Source organism: Astatotilapia calliptera, chromosome 9 (genome assembly GCF_964374335.1).
Source record: "Astatotilapia calliptera chromosome 9, fAstCal68.1, whole genome shotgun sequence".
In the NCBI taxonomy this organism is placed as follows: Eukaryota; Metazoa; Chordata; class Actinopteri; order Cichliformes; family Cichlidae; genus Astatotilapia; species Astatotilapia calliptera.
Window position 1 is genome coordinate 32676056 of NC_137430.1, and position 18890 is coordinate 32694945.

General features: G+C 40.1%; 2 protein-coding genes across 4 annotated transcripts in view; both read left to right on the forward strand.

Moving 5' to 3' along the window:
- The window catches only part of LOC113029630 (uncharacterized), a 168883-nt gene extending 164181 nt beyond the window's left edge, over window positions 1–4702 (forward strand). For all 3 annotated transcript variants that reach the window (XR_013911550.1, XR_013911544.1, XR_013911549.1), the window contains 2 exons: window positions 931–1614; window positions 1894–4702. The gene's annotated coding sequence lies outside the window, so the exon portion shown is untranslated. The remainder of the gene's footprint in view (window positions 1–930; window positions 1615–1893) is intronic.
- The window catches only part of LOC113028849 (uncharacterized), a 147052-nt gene that overhangs the window by 71487 nt on the left and 56675 nt on the right, over window positions 1–18890 (forward strand). The window lies entirely within an intron of this gene.

The window sequence follows — 18890 nt, forward strand, 5'->3', positions numbered from 1 at the left end:
AATTTTAATAAATGACAAATTAAAAAGGCATGAACATTGTTTTTGTATCGAAAAAATATCGAACCGTGAATTTTGTGTATCGCTACACCCCTACCACTCACCTTCTTCAAATCCAACAAAAGTGGTGTTAATCAACTGTGCTATGTTTGTGCTGCTTCTGTTTTAAAGATATTAATGAAAATGTAAGGGTCAAAATGTCAACCAGCGCCCCCACATTAACTAAATCAAACAAAATTGATGTCAAACATTTGTGTTATGTTTGTGTTGCAAATTTTTTTGTTTCTGCTGCTATCATTTTAAAAATATTAATAAAAATTTCTAGAGGTCAGAGGTCAACCAGCCACCCCACATTAATGGAATCAAACAAAACTGGTGTCAATCAATTGTGCTATGTTTGTGCTGGTTTGTGCTGCAAAATATTTTGTTTGTGCTGCTATCATTTTAAAAATGTTAACAAAATAAGGTCTTGATCCGTGCTTAATCATCGAGGTAAGTAAATCCCAAAAGGTTGATTCTGTTCACCTGGACGTAGCGGTTTTAGTGGGAGAAACGTTTCGTCACTCATCCAAGTGACTTCTTCAGTCTCAGCTGACTGCAGGTTTCCCCAATCATATACACTCTCCTTCAAGATGAAAACCAGATTTAAATTTTCTCCTCTTCTTTCCTCATGTACTCTGTATTTCCATTGTTTTGTTTTTTCCGTACCTCTCTCACCTGACTTCCCAATGTTATGTTTGTGTATTCTATGTATGGTTGGAAGGGGTGCTCATGATGGTGCCGGATCGTCTGGCAGTCTTTAAAACATTTTTCCTCCGGATAAATAAAGTATTATCAGTTAATCAATCTTTGATTCCACTAATGTAGGGAGTTTCAGTTTGTTCCACGACTGCATTTCACTCACTGCCTCTGTTTGTATCTCTGTCACTGCAGGACCAACATGGAGCGAGAAGTCAGCGCTCTCAGGAGGCCGACAAACCTCACAGAAGAAAGGGAGAGAAGAAATACAGCTGTGACGAGTGTGGGAAGGATTTTAATCGGACGTCTGACCTGATACGGCATCAACTCATCCACAGTGGAGTTAAAGCACACTACTGTGACTTGTGTGGAAAGTCTTTTACCCTGGCTGCGAACTTAAAAACACACCAACTCATCCACAGCGGACTTAAACCGTACAGCTGTGACTTGTGTGGAAAATCTTTCACCCAACTTGGACACTTAAAAAGACACCAACTCATCCACAGTGGAGTTAAAGCACACAGCTGTGATCAGTGTGGTAAAGCTTTTGCTCGTAGTAGCAGCTTACGAAATCATCTAGTTACCCACTCTGAAAATAATCAAGCGTATAGCTGCGACATTTGTGGAAAAACATTCTGCTCGCTAGTCAAACGAAATATTCACCTGCGCATTCACACTGGACAGGATGTTTACTGGTGCGATCAGTGTGGGAAACTGTTTACAACAGCCACACACTTAAAAAACCACATGTTTATCCACACTGAGGAGAGACCTTATAAATGTGACTGGTGTGAAAAGGCTTTTAAAGAGCCACATTCCCTGAGAAAGCATCAACAGATTCACACCAGAAAAATACTCTACAAGTGCAGTTACTGTGAGGTATGTATTCATATTTTTTCAGTTGCAGTTATTTTGAAGTATTATGTGAATGAAGTTTAATTTCAATGCTAAACGAGACGTTAAAACTAGCTAACCAGCGAGGAGTTAAAAGCGGCGAAAACAACACCCACAAACTTATCTCACTACAACATAGGGCCGAAAATATGACGTGATTCTAGTGTAATCAAACTCGGGGCTTGAGCTTTATTTCAGGCAATGTTCAGGATTAAAATGTTGAAGGAATTCCCTGACTCTCACTGTCTTTGTGTCTTTGTTTAGAAGCAGAGCGACACAGATGGATCCAGTTCTCAACCCTGTCGTCACTGTGGTGGTGGGAAAGAGTTTCTCTGTGACCTTTGTGGAAAAACTTTCAGTCATCAACAAAGCCTAAAAGTACATCAGCGTAGACACACTGGAGACAAAATGAACTTCTGCAAAGAATGTGGGAGAGGTTTCCCCAAACCAAGTGAATTAAAACGACATGAAGTCATTCACAGTGGGGTTAAAAAGCACGTGTGTGACCAGTGTGGGTCATCCTTCACCACTGCAGGTTACCTTAAAGTACATAAACGAGTCCACACAGGAGAGAAACCATACAACTGTAGACACTGTGACAGACGTTTCTCATATTCAGGGACTCGAGATTGCCATGAACTTCGACATATTGAAGTGAACTTAATAACAATGTGACAAGAGCTTTAAGAATCTCAGTTTATAATCCAAACATAAACAATCCCTCACTGTAAATAAACTGTTTCACTGTTACCAATGTGCAAAAACATAGCATAGTATAGCATCTTTATTTATAACGCACTTTACATCCAACTATGTTGACCAAAGTGCTACAAATATAAAACAGAGAGGAAACAGTTTAAATTACATATAAAATATCTTAAAATTAAAAGTAATATAATTAATAAGAAACGTATTAAGAGACATCAACAAGTCCTGCTGTGCTAAAAGCCAAGGTAAATAAATATGTTTTAAGACGTGATTTAAAAACAGATAAGGAAGGTGCCTGTCTAACATGTAAAGGCAACTCATTCCACAATTTTGGTGCTGCCACAGCAAACGCCCGATCCCCTCTGAGGAGCTGGTCTGCCGACCTGAGGGACCGGGAAGGTATGTATGGATGAAGAAGCTCAGAGAGGTACACAGGGGCAGCATTGGACAAACATTTAAAAACAAATAAAAGCATCTTAAAATGGATCCTAAAATGCACGGGCAGCCAATGAAGTGAATATAAAACTGGGGTGATATGCTCGTATCTATGAGTGCCAGTTAAAAGGCGTGCAGCAGCATTCTGGACTAACTGCAGTCGAAAAACAGAAGATCCACTCACCCCAAAATAAAGAGAATTACAGTAATCCAGCCGAACGGTTACAAAAGCGTGGATTACTGTTTCAAATTGCTGTCTCGTAAGAAAGTGCTTAATTTTGGCCAGTTGCCTCAGATGAAAGAAACTAGACCTTACAACCAACCCGATCTGGCTTTCAAGCTTAAGCTCAGGATCCATTTTAAAACCCAGATTAACAATCTCTGGTTTACAGAATGATTTCAGGGATTGCAAATCAACACACGGAACAGCAGTGGAGGCAGGTCTGAACACCATTACTTCAGTTTTAGAATCATTAAAACAAAGAAAGTTTAGCGCCAACCACGACTTGACGTCCTCCAGACATGTTTGTAAACGATTTACAGACGACCCATCTTGCTTTTTAAGAGGAACATAAATCTGGCAGTCATCTGCATAACAGTGAAACGAGAGTCTGTGTTTTCTAAAAATTGAGCCCAATGGAAGTAAATAAAGTGAAAACAGGATAGGGCCCAGAATGGAACCCTGTGGTACTCCATGAGACAACGGAGCTCGGGAGGACTCACAGTTTCCTAAGCGAACTGAAAAGGTTCGGTTTGTTAAGTAAGACCTGAACCATTTCAGAGCCACACCTGTTATACCGACACACTGCTCCAAACGTGAGATTAAAATTTCATGGTCTACAGTGTCAAATGCAGCAGTTAAATCGAGTAAAATAAGAATGACACTTTCACCAGAATCACATGATAAAAATATATCATTAAAAATTCTTAAAAGTGCTGATTCAGTGCTATGCATTGCTTTAAAACCAGATTGAAAAATCTCCTGAACATTTTGTGCATTCAAGTATGAAAAACATTCACTTCATTATCTGCTCTGTGCAAACATCAGCGCGATCCTGCAGGATGGACTGCACTGGATCACAGTGAATCTGAAGAGACAGAAAGATCCTCTTCTGGTTTCAGGGTCAGACTTACAAACCAGATCAGGCTCCACAGAGTTCAGATGGAATCTCCTGTAAAGAGTGTCAGCTGATGTCACACTTGGATCTCATGAGGTAGCTCTGATGTTTGGACTTCAATTCAGGAAGAAATAACATTCGAAACGTTGTTGTTGGTTTTTTTTGTTGTTTTTTTTCCTATGACTGAGCTCGTAATGCCTATTAGTCGTATTAAACTAAATTGTTTTAATTTAAATTAATTCAAATTCTATTATTTCTTTTTGGACCCTCAGAAAACACCAAATTCTTTTTACATGTAGATAGATGCTGGATGCCGGTAGAGTTACGTATTCTGAATACTTTGGATTACTTAATATATTTTCATGCCTATTACAACTATATGAATGTACTATTGCTATGTGATTTATTACTATTATTGAAGGCCACTCGCCATACCAATACCAACTAATTTTTAAATCTTAATATAAAATGAGTAACAGTAGGGTGGACATTAGGTATGGCTTTTTGCAGTGATCTTGCATAGAAAACAACTTCTGTATCAATAATATGTTTTCCTTTTGTCTACTTTGTGGCTCTGATTTCTGGACTTGCATCAATAATCCTGAATGTTACATTTGGGAAGCTGCAAGTCTTTTACTTTTTTATTTTATTTTTTTATTTATTTATTTTTTACGGATTTTGATTCTCCAAAATGTTATCGCTGTTACGTTTAAATGGTTTTCCCATTGGGACACCGTATTTAGTAGTAGTTGTTGTTATAGATATTGTTTTACCTTACAGTTAACTGATATTGTATAAATACTTGAACTTAACTATTGTTTTGATCTTCTGGCTGACTGGTGTTTTCACCCGTAATACGGTAGAGGTGGGGGGGGGGGGATCGATACAGCACAGCATCTTGATATTTTGCGTTGTGATGTTGTCTCAATACAGTGACACCAAACATCGATATTTATTAAAGAAAATAAAATACTCTGGGAATTACTCTGGGAATACAATGAATAAGGGAGCTCATCTTATAAGAGGCCAACTTTCTGCAAACAGTTGCGCTCTGACTTGAAGTGACTGCAATCACTTTGGGAGAGATTGTTGCAGGTTTTAAATAAATGCTGCCTTATTTATAAATGCAGACTAAATGCTGCCATGTTTTCATCAGTTTGGTGTTAGGCTTGGTCAGTGAGCACTGCTCGAGGGGACTCGACTCACCGGGTTGGTTAGTCAGTTGCCGTTAATAGACTTACATTAGTTTATGTTTGCTAACTAAAAGCAGAACTCACTGGAATATAAAGACACTAGAACTAGAAATCAGTCTAAGGGGGGGTCACTTTTATGCTGCCTCTGACTTCAACAATACCTTTAAAGTTAACCTGAGGGTATACAGTCTACTTTAACTCTCTATCTTTTAAGCAGTAAGTGGTTCTTCGTTGGGAAAATCTCCCGCTTACAGTGGCTTGCAAAATTATTCGGCCCCCTTGAACTTTTCCACATTTTGTCACATTACAGCCACAAACATGAATCAATTTTATTGAATGTATTAATGTACATTTATAATTCCAGGTGAAAGACCAACACAAAGTGGTGCACACGTGAGAAGTGGAACAGAAATCCTACATGATTCCAAACATTTTTTACAAATAAATAACTGCAAAGTGGGCTGTGTGTAATTATTCAGCCCCCTGAGTCAATACTTTGTAGAACCAGCTTTTGCTGCAATTCCAGCTGCCAGTCTTTTAGGGTCTGTCTCTACCAGCTTTGCACATCTAGAGACTGAAATCCTTGCCCATCCTTCTTTGCAAAACAGCTCCAGCTCACTCAGAACCACTTCATAAAGTGGTTGTTCAGGTTTAAGCAGTGGGAGGCGAAAACCTAATATATCCATAAGTGATGGCTTAACATTCTGCATTCAAGTATAAGTTTGTCTAAGTCCGCCATTGTAGAAATTCATTGCACCGAACGAAAAACGTGCACAGTGTGACGTCAAAATAGGCGCACACCTTTGACGCTGCGTTTTCTCAGTTTTCCTCATCCACACATAAATGCAAAAACTTGAGTTTTCGAAAATATCCACCCTGGCAGGCGTTTTTTAAAATCTCCGTTTTCAGCGAACGAAAACGAGGTTTACGTGTGGACGAAAGGTGTAAACGCATAGAAAAATCTGCGTTTTCAAAAATACCCTGGTACGTGTGGACGTAGCCTTATTCATTATTCAAGGCACAAACGGAAAGTCATGTACGCGTGCAACGTAAAGGTGAGCGTGCAACGTAAAGGTGAGCGTGCAACGTAAAGTCACGTGGACATGCCGCGTGAGCATTCGAACTGAGTCTAAAGTTTTAGTGTGCGAATTGAAGCGGGTGCTCTCCAATCATCAAAAGTAACTAAGTCATTGAACACATTTATACAGTTACCTTTACATTTACCAATCATATATCACAGATTTACATTTTTTTTAGTACTATGTAAAAAGGCAAAGACAGAGCGACAGTCTGGGTCAATGGTGGCCGAGGCGACGGCAAGGCTAACAAAGGAACCCTCGAAGCGTTAGGCTAGCTTTGTAACAGAATATAACAGAAAAGTATGAAACTCCAGCTGAGTTGTAAGATGAAAAGTGGACACAATTTCGGGCTCCCACATTTTGTCAGAAACTGTACATTAACGAGTTTTTTACTGTTATTCAAATGCAACTGTGGAAATAACAAATAGAAGAAAATTCATTCATTCTTACCTTATACTAATCGTGGTGCAGGCCAGTGCAGTGCATGAACTGATGCCTTCTCCGGTCAATTCCGCTGAGAGTAAATCTAATGTCCCGCTCTACTGTACAAGACAATGGTTACCTGGAGGGATGTACCACTGTGAGAGGGGTGCTGTGGAATAGTCCAAGTGATCGCTGCTTTAATTTCCCGCTCAACTATACATAAATTGCAGGTCGACACGATTTTTCAAAGCTGGTGAACTAGACCAAAGTCATTGATAACAAAAGAACAATAAATCCACTTTCTCCGGTACTTTATACCCGCTCAGTTGCAATGCAATTTAATGCACTACTAGAAATCGATGGCTTTTTGATGGTGTCCGGCGCGGAATGATGGTCAACTATAAATAGACGTTTTCTCCACGTTGTTGTTGTCACCTGGTCGACTACAAATAGATCAAATATCAATGACAAAAAAACAACGGTAAATCAACATCATTTCAACGTCCCTATAGTAAGACCATGGGTTTACCACAGTATTTCAATGTTGTTACAACAGTGACATTTCAACCCTGACCATAACGACGGATTGGATGAAAAATCAACATCGATTCAATGTCGTCTTGCTATCTGGAATCTTTTGATTGGTCGACATGGTACATTTTTTGACCATTAGGAAAGGGTGGGGTTTTTTGGTGTTGTCTTCGCTCACAGGTGGAAAGTGCTTTATGGCATTTTCCTTATGAAACACAGTTTTTACCGTTTCTTCCCGCAGTAAATATAAACAATGATAGTATTCAGGAAGAAAACCAAATATTTCATATATTTTTAACATAACTCTGGTTTTACGTGGCTGATCAACACAATTTAAAAACTCCATCAACGCTGTCATAGCCTGATACCACAATTTTTCTTAAAAATGCCAGCCAAGTGCCAATTGCTTTACACGTAATAGAGGATTTCTCAAAAGGGTCTGGATTGGTCCTAAACTTAAATAAATGTCAATTATTACCTGTCAAAGAGTGTAATGTTCAGAGTATTTGTAATATAACAGTTAAAAATGAAGCAACATATTTAGATCTGATTATCTGCAAAGATCCAAAAGACAGAATTTTACTAAATTGTCCCCCAATTATTAAAAAATCTCAAACCAAATTAAATCAATGGTTGCAGAGAGATTTAAGTTTAAGAGGAAGGGTATTGCTCTCAAAAGCAGAAGGTCTGTGTCAACTGACTTATGCAGCAATTTCTCTGCATGTGGACGGCAAAACTTGTAAGGATATCGACCGAATGCTCTTCAACTTCCTCTGGAAAAACAGGACACATTACATTACATCAGAAAAAGTGTATTGATGAATGACTATGAACACGGTGGTCTCAATGTTTTGGATTTTACTACTCTAAACAATACATTTAAGATTAATTGGGCTAAACATTTTCTTAAAAATCCGGTATCCATTTGGAAGTTTGGTGGTCTAAGTTATCTTAGGTTGTGATTATAATATAGATAAGCTTCCAGAAAACCTTTCGATGTTTCACAAACAAGTTCTATTAGCTTGGTCCCTTATATATAAATACAACTTTACACCCCATACGTATTCAATTTGGAATAATAGGAACATAGTGTATGAAAATAAATCTTTTTTTTTTCTAGGTGGGTTGAGAAACGGATTGTTTTAGTGAATCAGCTGTTTAATCCTAATGGGAAGCTTATGTCCTATTCAGAATTCAATTCAATTCAATTCAATTCAATCTTTATTGGCAGACTACATGTCCATAAAAACAAGACAAGAAACACACACACACAACTCCCCCCCCCCCCCCCCACACACACACACAACACAAGGTATACCATTAAATATATATATGTATATAAATAAGTATATAAAGCATTTGTAAAAATATAAAACCATAATATACATAAAACACAATTACTTAAAATAAATCAATAAATACACAAACACTTTAACCAGTGCTTTCTGAGACTGGATGAGTAACGGGAACCACTCACTGTCGGATCTGTAAGTGCTAAAATTATACTGTTACTCGAACCATCCAGTCGTTCTCTAAAACTGAACATTAACTTTCTTAAAAAGTGCTTTAAAAGTCCAGACACCCACAGCTACAAACATCTGGCTGGCACTACCACTTCTAGGTATCCTGCAAAGGATTCTCATCGCATCATTATATGCAACATGCAGCTTCTGCATGCTACATTGTTTGTAGGATTACCACAAGGGGGCAGTATATAGCGGTGTGCAATACGCTTTAAACAAAGCCACTTTAACTGGAAGTGAACAAAAGCTGAATTTGCGTGCAATAGTATTTGCCTGCACATAGAGCTTACACCGCTGTCTGTATATGTCATCATCATCATTCATTTGCTCAGTAATAAAGTGACCGAGGTATTTCACCTTTTTATGAACTTCAAGAGTTTTTTGTGCCAGTTTAAACAAAGGGAAATTTAGCTGTTTATCCTGCTTGGTTCTACATATCAAAACAGCACTTTTAGCAGCATTGTACTCAATGTCATATTGCACACCATATTCAGTACAGACATTAAGAAGATCCTGTAACCCAGCACTGCTTGGACTAAAAACAACCAGGTCATCTGCATACATAAGATGATTTATCAGTGCTTCACCTAATATACACCCAGTGTTACAGGCTCTCAGCTGTATGGACAAATCATCGACATATAAATTAAATAAAATTGAAGACAAAATCCCACCCTGTCTGACACCATTGCTGACACCAAAGGGGGCAGAAATACTGCTTCCCCATTTAACCTGCATGTTCTGATGAGCGTACCAGTAAGAGAGAATCCTCACGATGTATTGAGGAACTCCCCGTGTCTTCAATTTATCAAAAAGTTTTCTGTGGTTCACTCGATCAAAAGCCTTAGAGGCATCAATGAAACACATGAGGACAGATGAATTTTTAGCCCTGTACAAACTGACTATTTCCTTGAGTGCATATATGCACATGTCAGTGCCGTGCTTTGAAGCCAAACTGATTATCCAGAGAAGAGATGAACACTAACTCTATCAAACAGGATTCTTTCTAACACCTTAGATAAAATACTGGCTAGTGCAATCGGCCTGTAATTATCCAAACAGCTCACTTTTGCAGCTTTGTCTTTCATAACTGGTACCAGTAAAATACACAGCATTGAGTCTGGTAATATGCCATGAATCATAAACCCAGTGAAACAGAGTGCTAGAAGAGGAGCTAGCCTTAAACTAGCATGTTTTAAATGTTCTGCAGTGATGTGATCCAAACCAGAGGATTTATTATCAGACAACCTATGAATGGCTTCATATACTTCATGTGTCCTTACACTTATTGTGTCATTACTCATGTCAAGATTGTCCTCATATGGTTCACTTTTTATACAGTTAAACAACGCACTGTAATGCTGTCTCCATAACGCTGCAATGTTATCTGCCCCAGAAACACCTTCAACAGTTGATGGTAGAGATGGTTTACAGTTATTAAGAGCTTTCACCTCTTTCCAAAAATCTGCCATATTATTACACAACATTTTCCTGGCCAAAGAATCTGCTCTCAGCATTTGCTCATTTTTAGTTATAAAGCGAACAGCGTACTTATATCTGGCATTCGCACATTTTTCCTGTTCAAATTCTGGGCCTTGTTTAGGTCTTCCAGCCATGGCCCAACATTTATAAGCTATGCGAGCTTCATCATGGTACATGGATACATGTTCTTTCCAGCCAGGTCTGATGTTAGGTTTCTTATGCTTATATTGTTTATCAAGCAGTGTACCACTTTCATGCAGAGCAGTCACTATATCATCATACATGGAGCAGAGTAAATGTTTATGCACAGCATTCTTACAGTTGACATCCTTGCACAAAATAGCTTCTTTCGGCAAAGAAATGTTGTTCAGATGTATATCGGTATTACTATGATAAGCTAAGAAATCATCTTCACTACAAGCTGACCAGTCTAATTTTACACTGGTAGCAATATTAGCAATATTGTTTCCAGTTGTTGCTGGCATTTGTTCCACATTCACAGTAAAACCAAAAGCCAAAAGAATTCTTAAACACCTATAAATTTCCAGCCACACCCAAAGAATATGCCATATTATTTGATGCAATACCTACGGGTATTATAATGCTGTTTAAAGGTATTCAACCTTGCATATCATGTGTTTCTCTCCCCAACCCTTTAGATTCACACATAGGAAGAATCTGTCTAACAAACCGTAGTAAAAGTAATAAGAATATCCGTGCTTTGTTCCAGACAGAATCTCTAACTATTCCACATGTGGTCTCTTATTGGAATTTCTTTGTCAGTGACATTAACTGGAAAAGAGTATGGACAATTCCTAACAAGTAACTGGTAACGAATAAAGTGAAGGAAGTCTCATTTAAAATACTGCATAAATTTTATCCTGCTAATCATTACGTGACAACGTTCAAAAGGGACATAAATGTGAACTGTGGATTTTGTGGAAGCCATCCTGAGACTGTGCAACACCTCTTCTGGATCTGTTCATACGCTAGAACATTTTGGAAAGACTTCAGTAGATTCATTGCTGGACATCTCTATAATGACTTTACTGTGAAATGTGAAAATCTTGTATTTTGTTTCTTTCGAAGGCCAAAAAAAGAAGATGCTTACTTTATAATAAACTTGTTAGTTATCTTAGCTAAATTTTATTTTCACAAATGCAAATACAGTAACAAAAAACCTAATTTTAAACATTACTATAATGATGTTTTATGTTACATAAAATTGATTAGTGGATCACTTAACAAAAAGGCTATGAAAACTATTACTATTTGTAGTAATTACAAATTATTTGAATGTTTGTAATTCTTTGTATCACACCCTCTGGCATATAATAATTTTGTTCTGGTTGTATACATGTTCTGTATACTGTTTCTTAATAAAGTTTATTTTAAAAAAAAAAAAAAGAGTGTGTGTGCCTACTGGGGTCAGTAGGGGTCACTTGCCCCTCCCTTCCTTCCCTCCCCATCTCCAGCTGCCTCCCTCTTCCCGCTCCACCACAACCACCCACACATGCAGGACCTTGGAGTAGGGGTATGTCACCAGGGTGCAGAGGAGGCCACCCCCCCCCCCCCCCGGTCCCCTTCTGGCTGCCTCTGCCTCAATTTTATCCCACAACTTAGACATTCATTCATTCATTCATTCATTTCATTTATTTATTCATTTTCAGGCACAACAAATACCTATATTGAACATAAAATACACAAAACAAAAAACAAAACTTGCCTGAAAAAGGAGTGGGACGAAGAAAACTTATTAAATCCCACCCCTATACTCACTCATTCACATTACTCACACTCTCATTACACATACATATAGGATCTTGGGGGTGGGCACGATACACGGAATCCAAAGTACCATCAGGGTGTATACCTCACCCCTGGCATCGTTGCCCACCTCTCAATGTTAAATACACGTAGACATTGAGGGCTAGCAGGAGGGACCATGCGCTTACCTGCTGCTCTCTGGCAGGTAGCTCCATGCCCTCCTGGGTTTTAAAGGCACCTTAGAACACACATGCATCAACACTACAATGAGCGGGTGGAGGGAGGTTTGGAGTCTTCTCTCACCCCCGTTCTCTGCGACCTGCTGGAGCGGGGGGGCTAGGAGGAGGAGTTGGCCGTCCGACTGCGGTCTGGAGTGTGGAGCCTTCCTGCTGCTGCGGAGTCGGGGCGGTCTGCCTCCCCCCACCGCAGGGAAAAGGGTAACACCACCTGGGTCTGGGTGCAGTTCCCCCCTCCAGGGGCGGGGGCACCTAGACCCGGTTTGTAGAGTACGCTACAAACCGCTACAAAAAAAAAAAAAAAAGAAAAGAAAAAAAAAAGAGGACACGGCTCATGAATTTGGACACCCCCCAAATGTAGCTTCTGAGTCACGTGACCGCACAGCAACGAATCACAGCAGAGCAGAAAATGGGGCGGAGCAAAGCACGTGTGCAAGAGAGGAGTCGAGCAGAGAGAGCTGCTTTTTCATGAAACGGGAGTAAAGTAGTGAACTTAGAGGAGAGAAACAAACTAAAGTATCGATCATAAACCACTACCAACGTCCTGATCGATATCTGCTTCGATCTGCCCACCCTTGTCTCCTGGATCGTAGCTGAGATCAGCGTGAACCACGTGGGTCTCTGCTCCCTGATCTGTTTCCTGTGTTTGGAAAGAGTTGCAGCTTCATCGCGGAGTTTCTCTCGGTTTGTGGGCTCATCTAAAGGTAAGCACCGAGCTAACTTTACTGTGAGTTCAGTTCATGTTGAGTTTAGCTCCTGAATGAGGTCTTCTGCTGCTCTCCTCGGTGTCTGTTCACAGTTTATTGTGAACACGTTGAGAGAAGAGTGAGAGAGTGTTTGGAGAAAAACACCAACTAATCATTAGCTCAGCATGCTGGGAGAAGTTGGAGCAGAAAAGTCTTTTCATTGTCCCTGCAGCTGTTTTTCTGCCTGCACCAAACCTCTACAGCCTCATTTGTATTTACCGCGTTGACTACATCCACGATTAAAAGACCTTACGCCCCTACAGCGTTATGTACGGTTCAATGTGTGCTCGCTATTCATTGTGCCTTTAGGTGCAGCTGCCCGTACTCACAAAGAAAGTTTTGGTGTGATTCTCCTTTGCTGAGATCAACATGTCTGAAACAACTTTTTTTGTGTTTTTGATGCAGTGTTTTCTATAATTCCGTCATAATGGTTTGTATGAGCGGTGAAACGTGTTTTACCAAACTTAAAGAAGTCCAGCCGCTTTCTTGTTGAAATTGTTGAACAACATGACACTAACATTACATTTTCCATTTGTATTGTTGCGAGCCTTGTATACCGATAAGATAAACAGATAAGACGAGGCCAAAAAACTGTGATGCGCCCACATTTTGGGAGAGCTGCACGTGTTTTACTGAATCAGGGAACAGACACACACAGTGCAGTGCGGACTTAAATCCACATGTGGCAGCACTGAAAGTAAGAGAGACCTTTAACCTTTGAACCTGTCCCTTATAGAGAAGGAAAACAATCACAAAAGTACCCAGTGACTGTGCTGGTTGGGATTGTAAAAAAGTTAAATAAAGACCTAAAAATGTAAACATTTTAAAATGCCTGCCTCTACAAAAAGGAATGAGATGGTATTGTGATTTTGGGAGAAAATGTCACATTGTTAAAGCCATACAACTTGAAAATGATCACAAATGTACCTGAGAACACGTTTAATGTTTGCAGGTAACAAGGTGATTTTAATTATGTATTTTTGAATATCTGCTGATGCAGCCATGAATGTGGAAATTATGTGATTTCTGAATGTAATAATTTCCCATTTCTGAAGACTGCTTCAACAAAAATGCAGGTTTAAATTCAAATTCAAATTTTATTTGTCACGTACACAGTCATACACAGTACGATATGTAGTGAAATGCTTGGACAACTGCTCGTGACCTAAAGAAAACAAAAAAGGAAAAGGCTATGAATAAGATAGGAAATAAATATGAAAAATTAAAAAGGGTAAATTTAACTAGGAAGGAATAAAATATAAATTAAGGTTATAAATGAAATAACTGTACAACACAAATTAGAATGAAGGGTAGGGCTGCTCGATTATGGCAAAAATGATAATCACGATTATTTTCACTGAAATTGAGATCACGATTATTTGACGATATTTATTTAACCCTTTAAGACCTACTATAGAACCAAGTCCACCAGAGCTTATATTATTTTTTTTACATGCTGTAGTGCCATTTGTGGGAGCATTTCAAGTTGCTATAAATCAATACAACTGTTATAGCCCATATTTTAATAATATGTATGCATTAAGTCCATAGTAATTACATAAATTGCAAAAAAGTGCAATAAACTACAAAAAAATTGAAAATCGCTTTTGTTTTGTTTACATATATTTCTACTTGGAGAAGTTTAAGAGGTTTATCCCTCAAAACTTTAAATACAATAAAGTTGCAAAAAATAGTTTTCCACCACAGGAAATTTATTTTGAGTGTCTTCATAGTTTTATTTTGGAGATACAGCAATTTTTATATACTGCAGGAAAAACAAAAAACAATCCTATGATGCAAATTTGCAAAGAAAACAGCAGGTGCATCATTTCACTGTGGGAAGTGTTACGAACAGCTGATCGGATCGGCAAAGCGTGTTTCTGGAATATTATGTTTTTGTTCCTGCAAGCACTTTTTATGCAATTTTTGCAAAGCTATATGTGGAACGAAACCGTGACCGAGGACAAGCTGATGGCATAAGATGTAAGTACAACTCCTCCGGTTTCATATGCAAAACAAATTATTGCGCTAGCTTACACGGTTCAGGTTCTACAGGGATTTAAAAATAGTTACGCAAAACGGAGCGTGCTGCTCTGACCGGCTTTAAAGGGTTAACAATGACTTTAAAAAATAATATAAAATAGTGTGCAACACCACTGAAGTTTTTTTTTTTTTTTTAAACTCTCTTTTCAACCAACGGCAGTCACTCTCCAAATAACTTCTGCTTAGCTTTTCGAGCTTCCCTCGGGTCCTCTTAATCAGCGGTCTCCAACCTTTTTTGCGCCACGGACCGGTTTATGCCCGACAATATTTTCACGGACCGGCCTTTAAGGTGTCGCGGATAAATGAGGGAGGGGCTAATAATCGGCTCAGTCATTTTTAATGATCGTTGAAAGCCCAGATCGTAATCGTGATTAAAATTCGATTAATTGAGCAGCCCTAATGAAGGGTAAATTTAACTGGGAGAATAAGATAAAATATATAAATTAAAGTTGAAAATAAAATAACTGTACAACAAAATACACAATATAGAACTATATAAGAATGTATGAAGAAATATAAATAAATATATACACAATAACAGCAGCATATACACAATAACAGCAGCGTGATTTAAGTAATGAAGTGAAACAATGTCCAGAATGTCCAGTGTGTGTGTAAGAACCATATGTGTGGGTCAGTACTGTGTGGTGGTGTGATTGAGAGACCGTATCGCCTGCGGGAAGAAGCTCCTCCTCAGTCTCTCTGTGTTGGTCTTCAGGGAGCGGAATCGCTTTCCTGACCTCAGCAGAGAGAACAGTCTGTTGTTGGGATGGCTGAGGTCCTTCACCATCTTCCTGGCCTTGGTCCAGCACCGCCTGCTGTAGATTGAGTGCAGGTCAGGGAGCTCGGAGCGGATGGTGCGCTCAGCTGACCGCACAACCCTCTGTAGAGCTCGTCTGTCCTGCATGGTGCTGTTCCCGAACCAGGTTAAGATGTTTCCTGCCAGGATGCTCTCTATGGTGCAGGAGTAAAAGTTCCTGAGCACCTTGGAGGGCAGTTGGAAGTCTCTCAAGCGTCTGAGGTGGTAGAGACGCTGTCGGGCCTTTTTCACCACGGTGTTGATGTGACAGGACCATGACAGGTCCTGCGTGATGTGAACTCCGAGGTATTTGAAGCTGTCCACTCTCTCCACTGGGCACTCGTTGATGACGGGGGTCTGGTAGTTCCTCTCCTGCTTAGTGCTGAAGTCCACTATCAGCTCCTTTGTCTTACTGACGTTTAGAAGGAGGTTGTTCCTCTGGCACCAGTTCTCCAGATTCCTAATCTCCTTCAGGTAGGCCGTCTCGTTGTTATCAGAGATCAGGCCCACCACGACGGTGTCGTCAGCAAACTTGATGATGGTGGTGGAGCTGGTAGTGGCCACACAGTCATATGTGTACAAAGAGTACAGCAGGGGGCTCAGAACACACCCCTGGGGGGCTCCAGTGCTGAGAGTGGTGGAGGCTGAGACATGTCCGCCCATCCTTACTGCCTGTGGTCTGCCAGTTAGGAAGTTGGAGATCCACAGACACATAGATGAGCTGAGTCCCAGATGCTCCAGCTTGGTGGTGAGTGTGGAGGGAATTATGGTGTTAAATGCAGAGCTGTAGTCTATGAAGAGCATTTTAACATAATTCCCCCTTCTAGTGTCCAAGTGAGTGAGTGATGTGTGGAGGAGATGAGAGATGGCATCGTCTGTGGATCGATTTGGACGGTAAGCGAACTGTAGTGGGTCCAGTGTGTCTGGTAGTGAAGAAATGATGAAGTCTCTGACCAGGCGTTCAAAGCACTTCATCACTACTGAGGTGAGGGCTACAGGGCGATAGTCATTGAGAGAAGCAGGGTGGGGTTTCTTCGGGACAGGAACAATGATGGACTCTTTGAAGCATGTGGGGATCACCGACTGAGATAAAGAGATGTTGAATATCTCAGTGAACACAGGAGCTAGCTGGTATGCGCAGTCTCTTAAGATACGACCTGGGATGCCGTCTGGTCCTGCTGCTTTCCTGGTGTTCACTCTCTTGAAGGCTCTCCTTACTTCATGCTCGGAGATGACGAGCACGTTTCCGGTGCTGGCAGTATCTTCCTGTCTGCAGCCGTTAGCGCCGCTAACACTAGCATTGTTGGAGTCCTTAGCTGCAGCCTCGAAGCGAGCATAGAAAGTGTTCAGCTTGTCTGCCAGAGTCACGGCCGCGTTCGTCATACCGGTTGTTGGTGCTTTATAGTCCGTTATTGTCCTTAGTCCCCGCCACAGGCTCCTAGAGTCACTCTGTTGGAGTTGTGACTCTAGTTTCCTCCCGTAGCGCTGCTTCGCCTCTTTCACCGCCCTCCGCACGTTATATGACGCGGCTTTGTACGGGTCCATGTCCCCCGTCATGAGTCCCGTGTTGTAGGCAGCGGTGCGGGATCTCAGAGCATCGCGGATGGTTTTATCCACCCACGGCTTCTGGTTGGGAAACGTTGTGATAGTCTTTGTCTCCACGGTATCATCCGCTAGTTTCCCGATGAATCCCACAACCGCTTCCGTAAACAATAGTTTAATAGTTAATGATGGTTGATAACAGCTTGGTTATTGTACACTATATTTAACTTATAAATTCGTATGTATGTAATATATCAGTGTGTATTTTCTGTATCCCTTTTAGTTGTTGTAAAACTTGAACGCTGTCACAGATGGTCTTGGTGATGTGTTAAATACAGGAATTTTGTGTTATAATGGAGTACCACCTAATGTGTGTGGGATTGTTATAGGAATGTGGTCAATTGGGGTCCTTAGGGACTAGTAAAGCACTATACAAATACAGGCCATTTACCATTTTACCATTTTTATTACATTTTAATTACATTTGCAGATTGTTTCGGTGGAGTTTAATAAACTCAGCCGTCTACATCGGAGTATATTCTCGAGCATCTCACACTTCTGATAATCAGCTGTCTGCTTGACGTTTATTCAGCTGTGTAAAAACTATAACTTTAATCTCAGCCAAACCGATTTACTCAGGAACAAATAAAATACTAAAAAAAGCCAAACAATAACATTTCTAAGTTATCCAAGTGACTCATATATCATGTTTAACCTGAGTAGTGAAAGACAAAAAAGATGTTAAACGTTTATTTTGTGACCCAGAAAGAATGATAAGAGTAATATTAAAACTAACCGGCTGCCGCCATTGTAGGAAACTGAGCTTTTTTTTTATTTTTTATTTTGAAATATATACAGGGTGTAGCATCCCCTGGGTAAAGGTGGTGGTATGCAGGGAGCTCAGTGGTAGGGGTGGGCGATATAAACGATATACGATAGAAACAATATAAATTTGACCAACGATAGAGATTTTGACTATATCGCTCTATCGCGATAGTGCATGTTGATGATGTCATCAAGCGGCGCCTGTTTTGGTCGAAAGCATCGCAGTGGCTAAAACCATTATCATCTGCAAATTATGGCGACAGTCATAGCAAAGAGATGAAGCACTTTTGAAATTTGGGGAAAGCCAAAAACTGCGCTTCCTCCACTTCTGTAACATTGATTCATTAATGTTGAATTCTCTCGCAGCTGCTCTATTCCCATGTTCAAGGTTCAAGGTTCTTTATTTGTCACATGCATAGTTATACAAGTATAACATACAGTGAAATGTAGCCTGACACGCTCCTCGACATGTGCAAAAATTGGGGGGGGGGGGGTGTAGAGGAAGAACATTATATATATATATATATATATATATATATATATATATATATATATAAGGGGGCCGGGGACTGGTGAGTGTCAGCACCACAGTCCAGGATGAGACAACGAACATCCAAGAATACATTGGGAAGATGGCCCCAACTGACCGAGTGCTCAGTGAATACCTCAGGCAGCAGAAACCCAAGAAAGAGGAGGGAGACGAGGAACCATCATGGAAGGACAGGCCCCTGCACGGTATGTACCACCGGCAGATAGAGGAGGTGGCTGATATCCAGAAATCCTACCAGTGGCTGGACAAAGCTGGACTGAA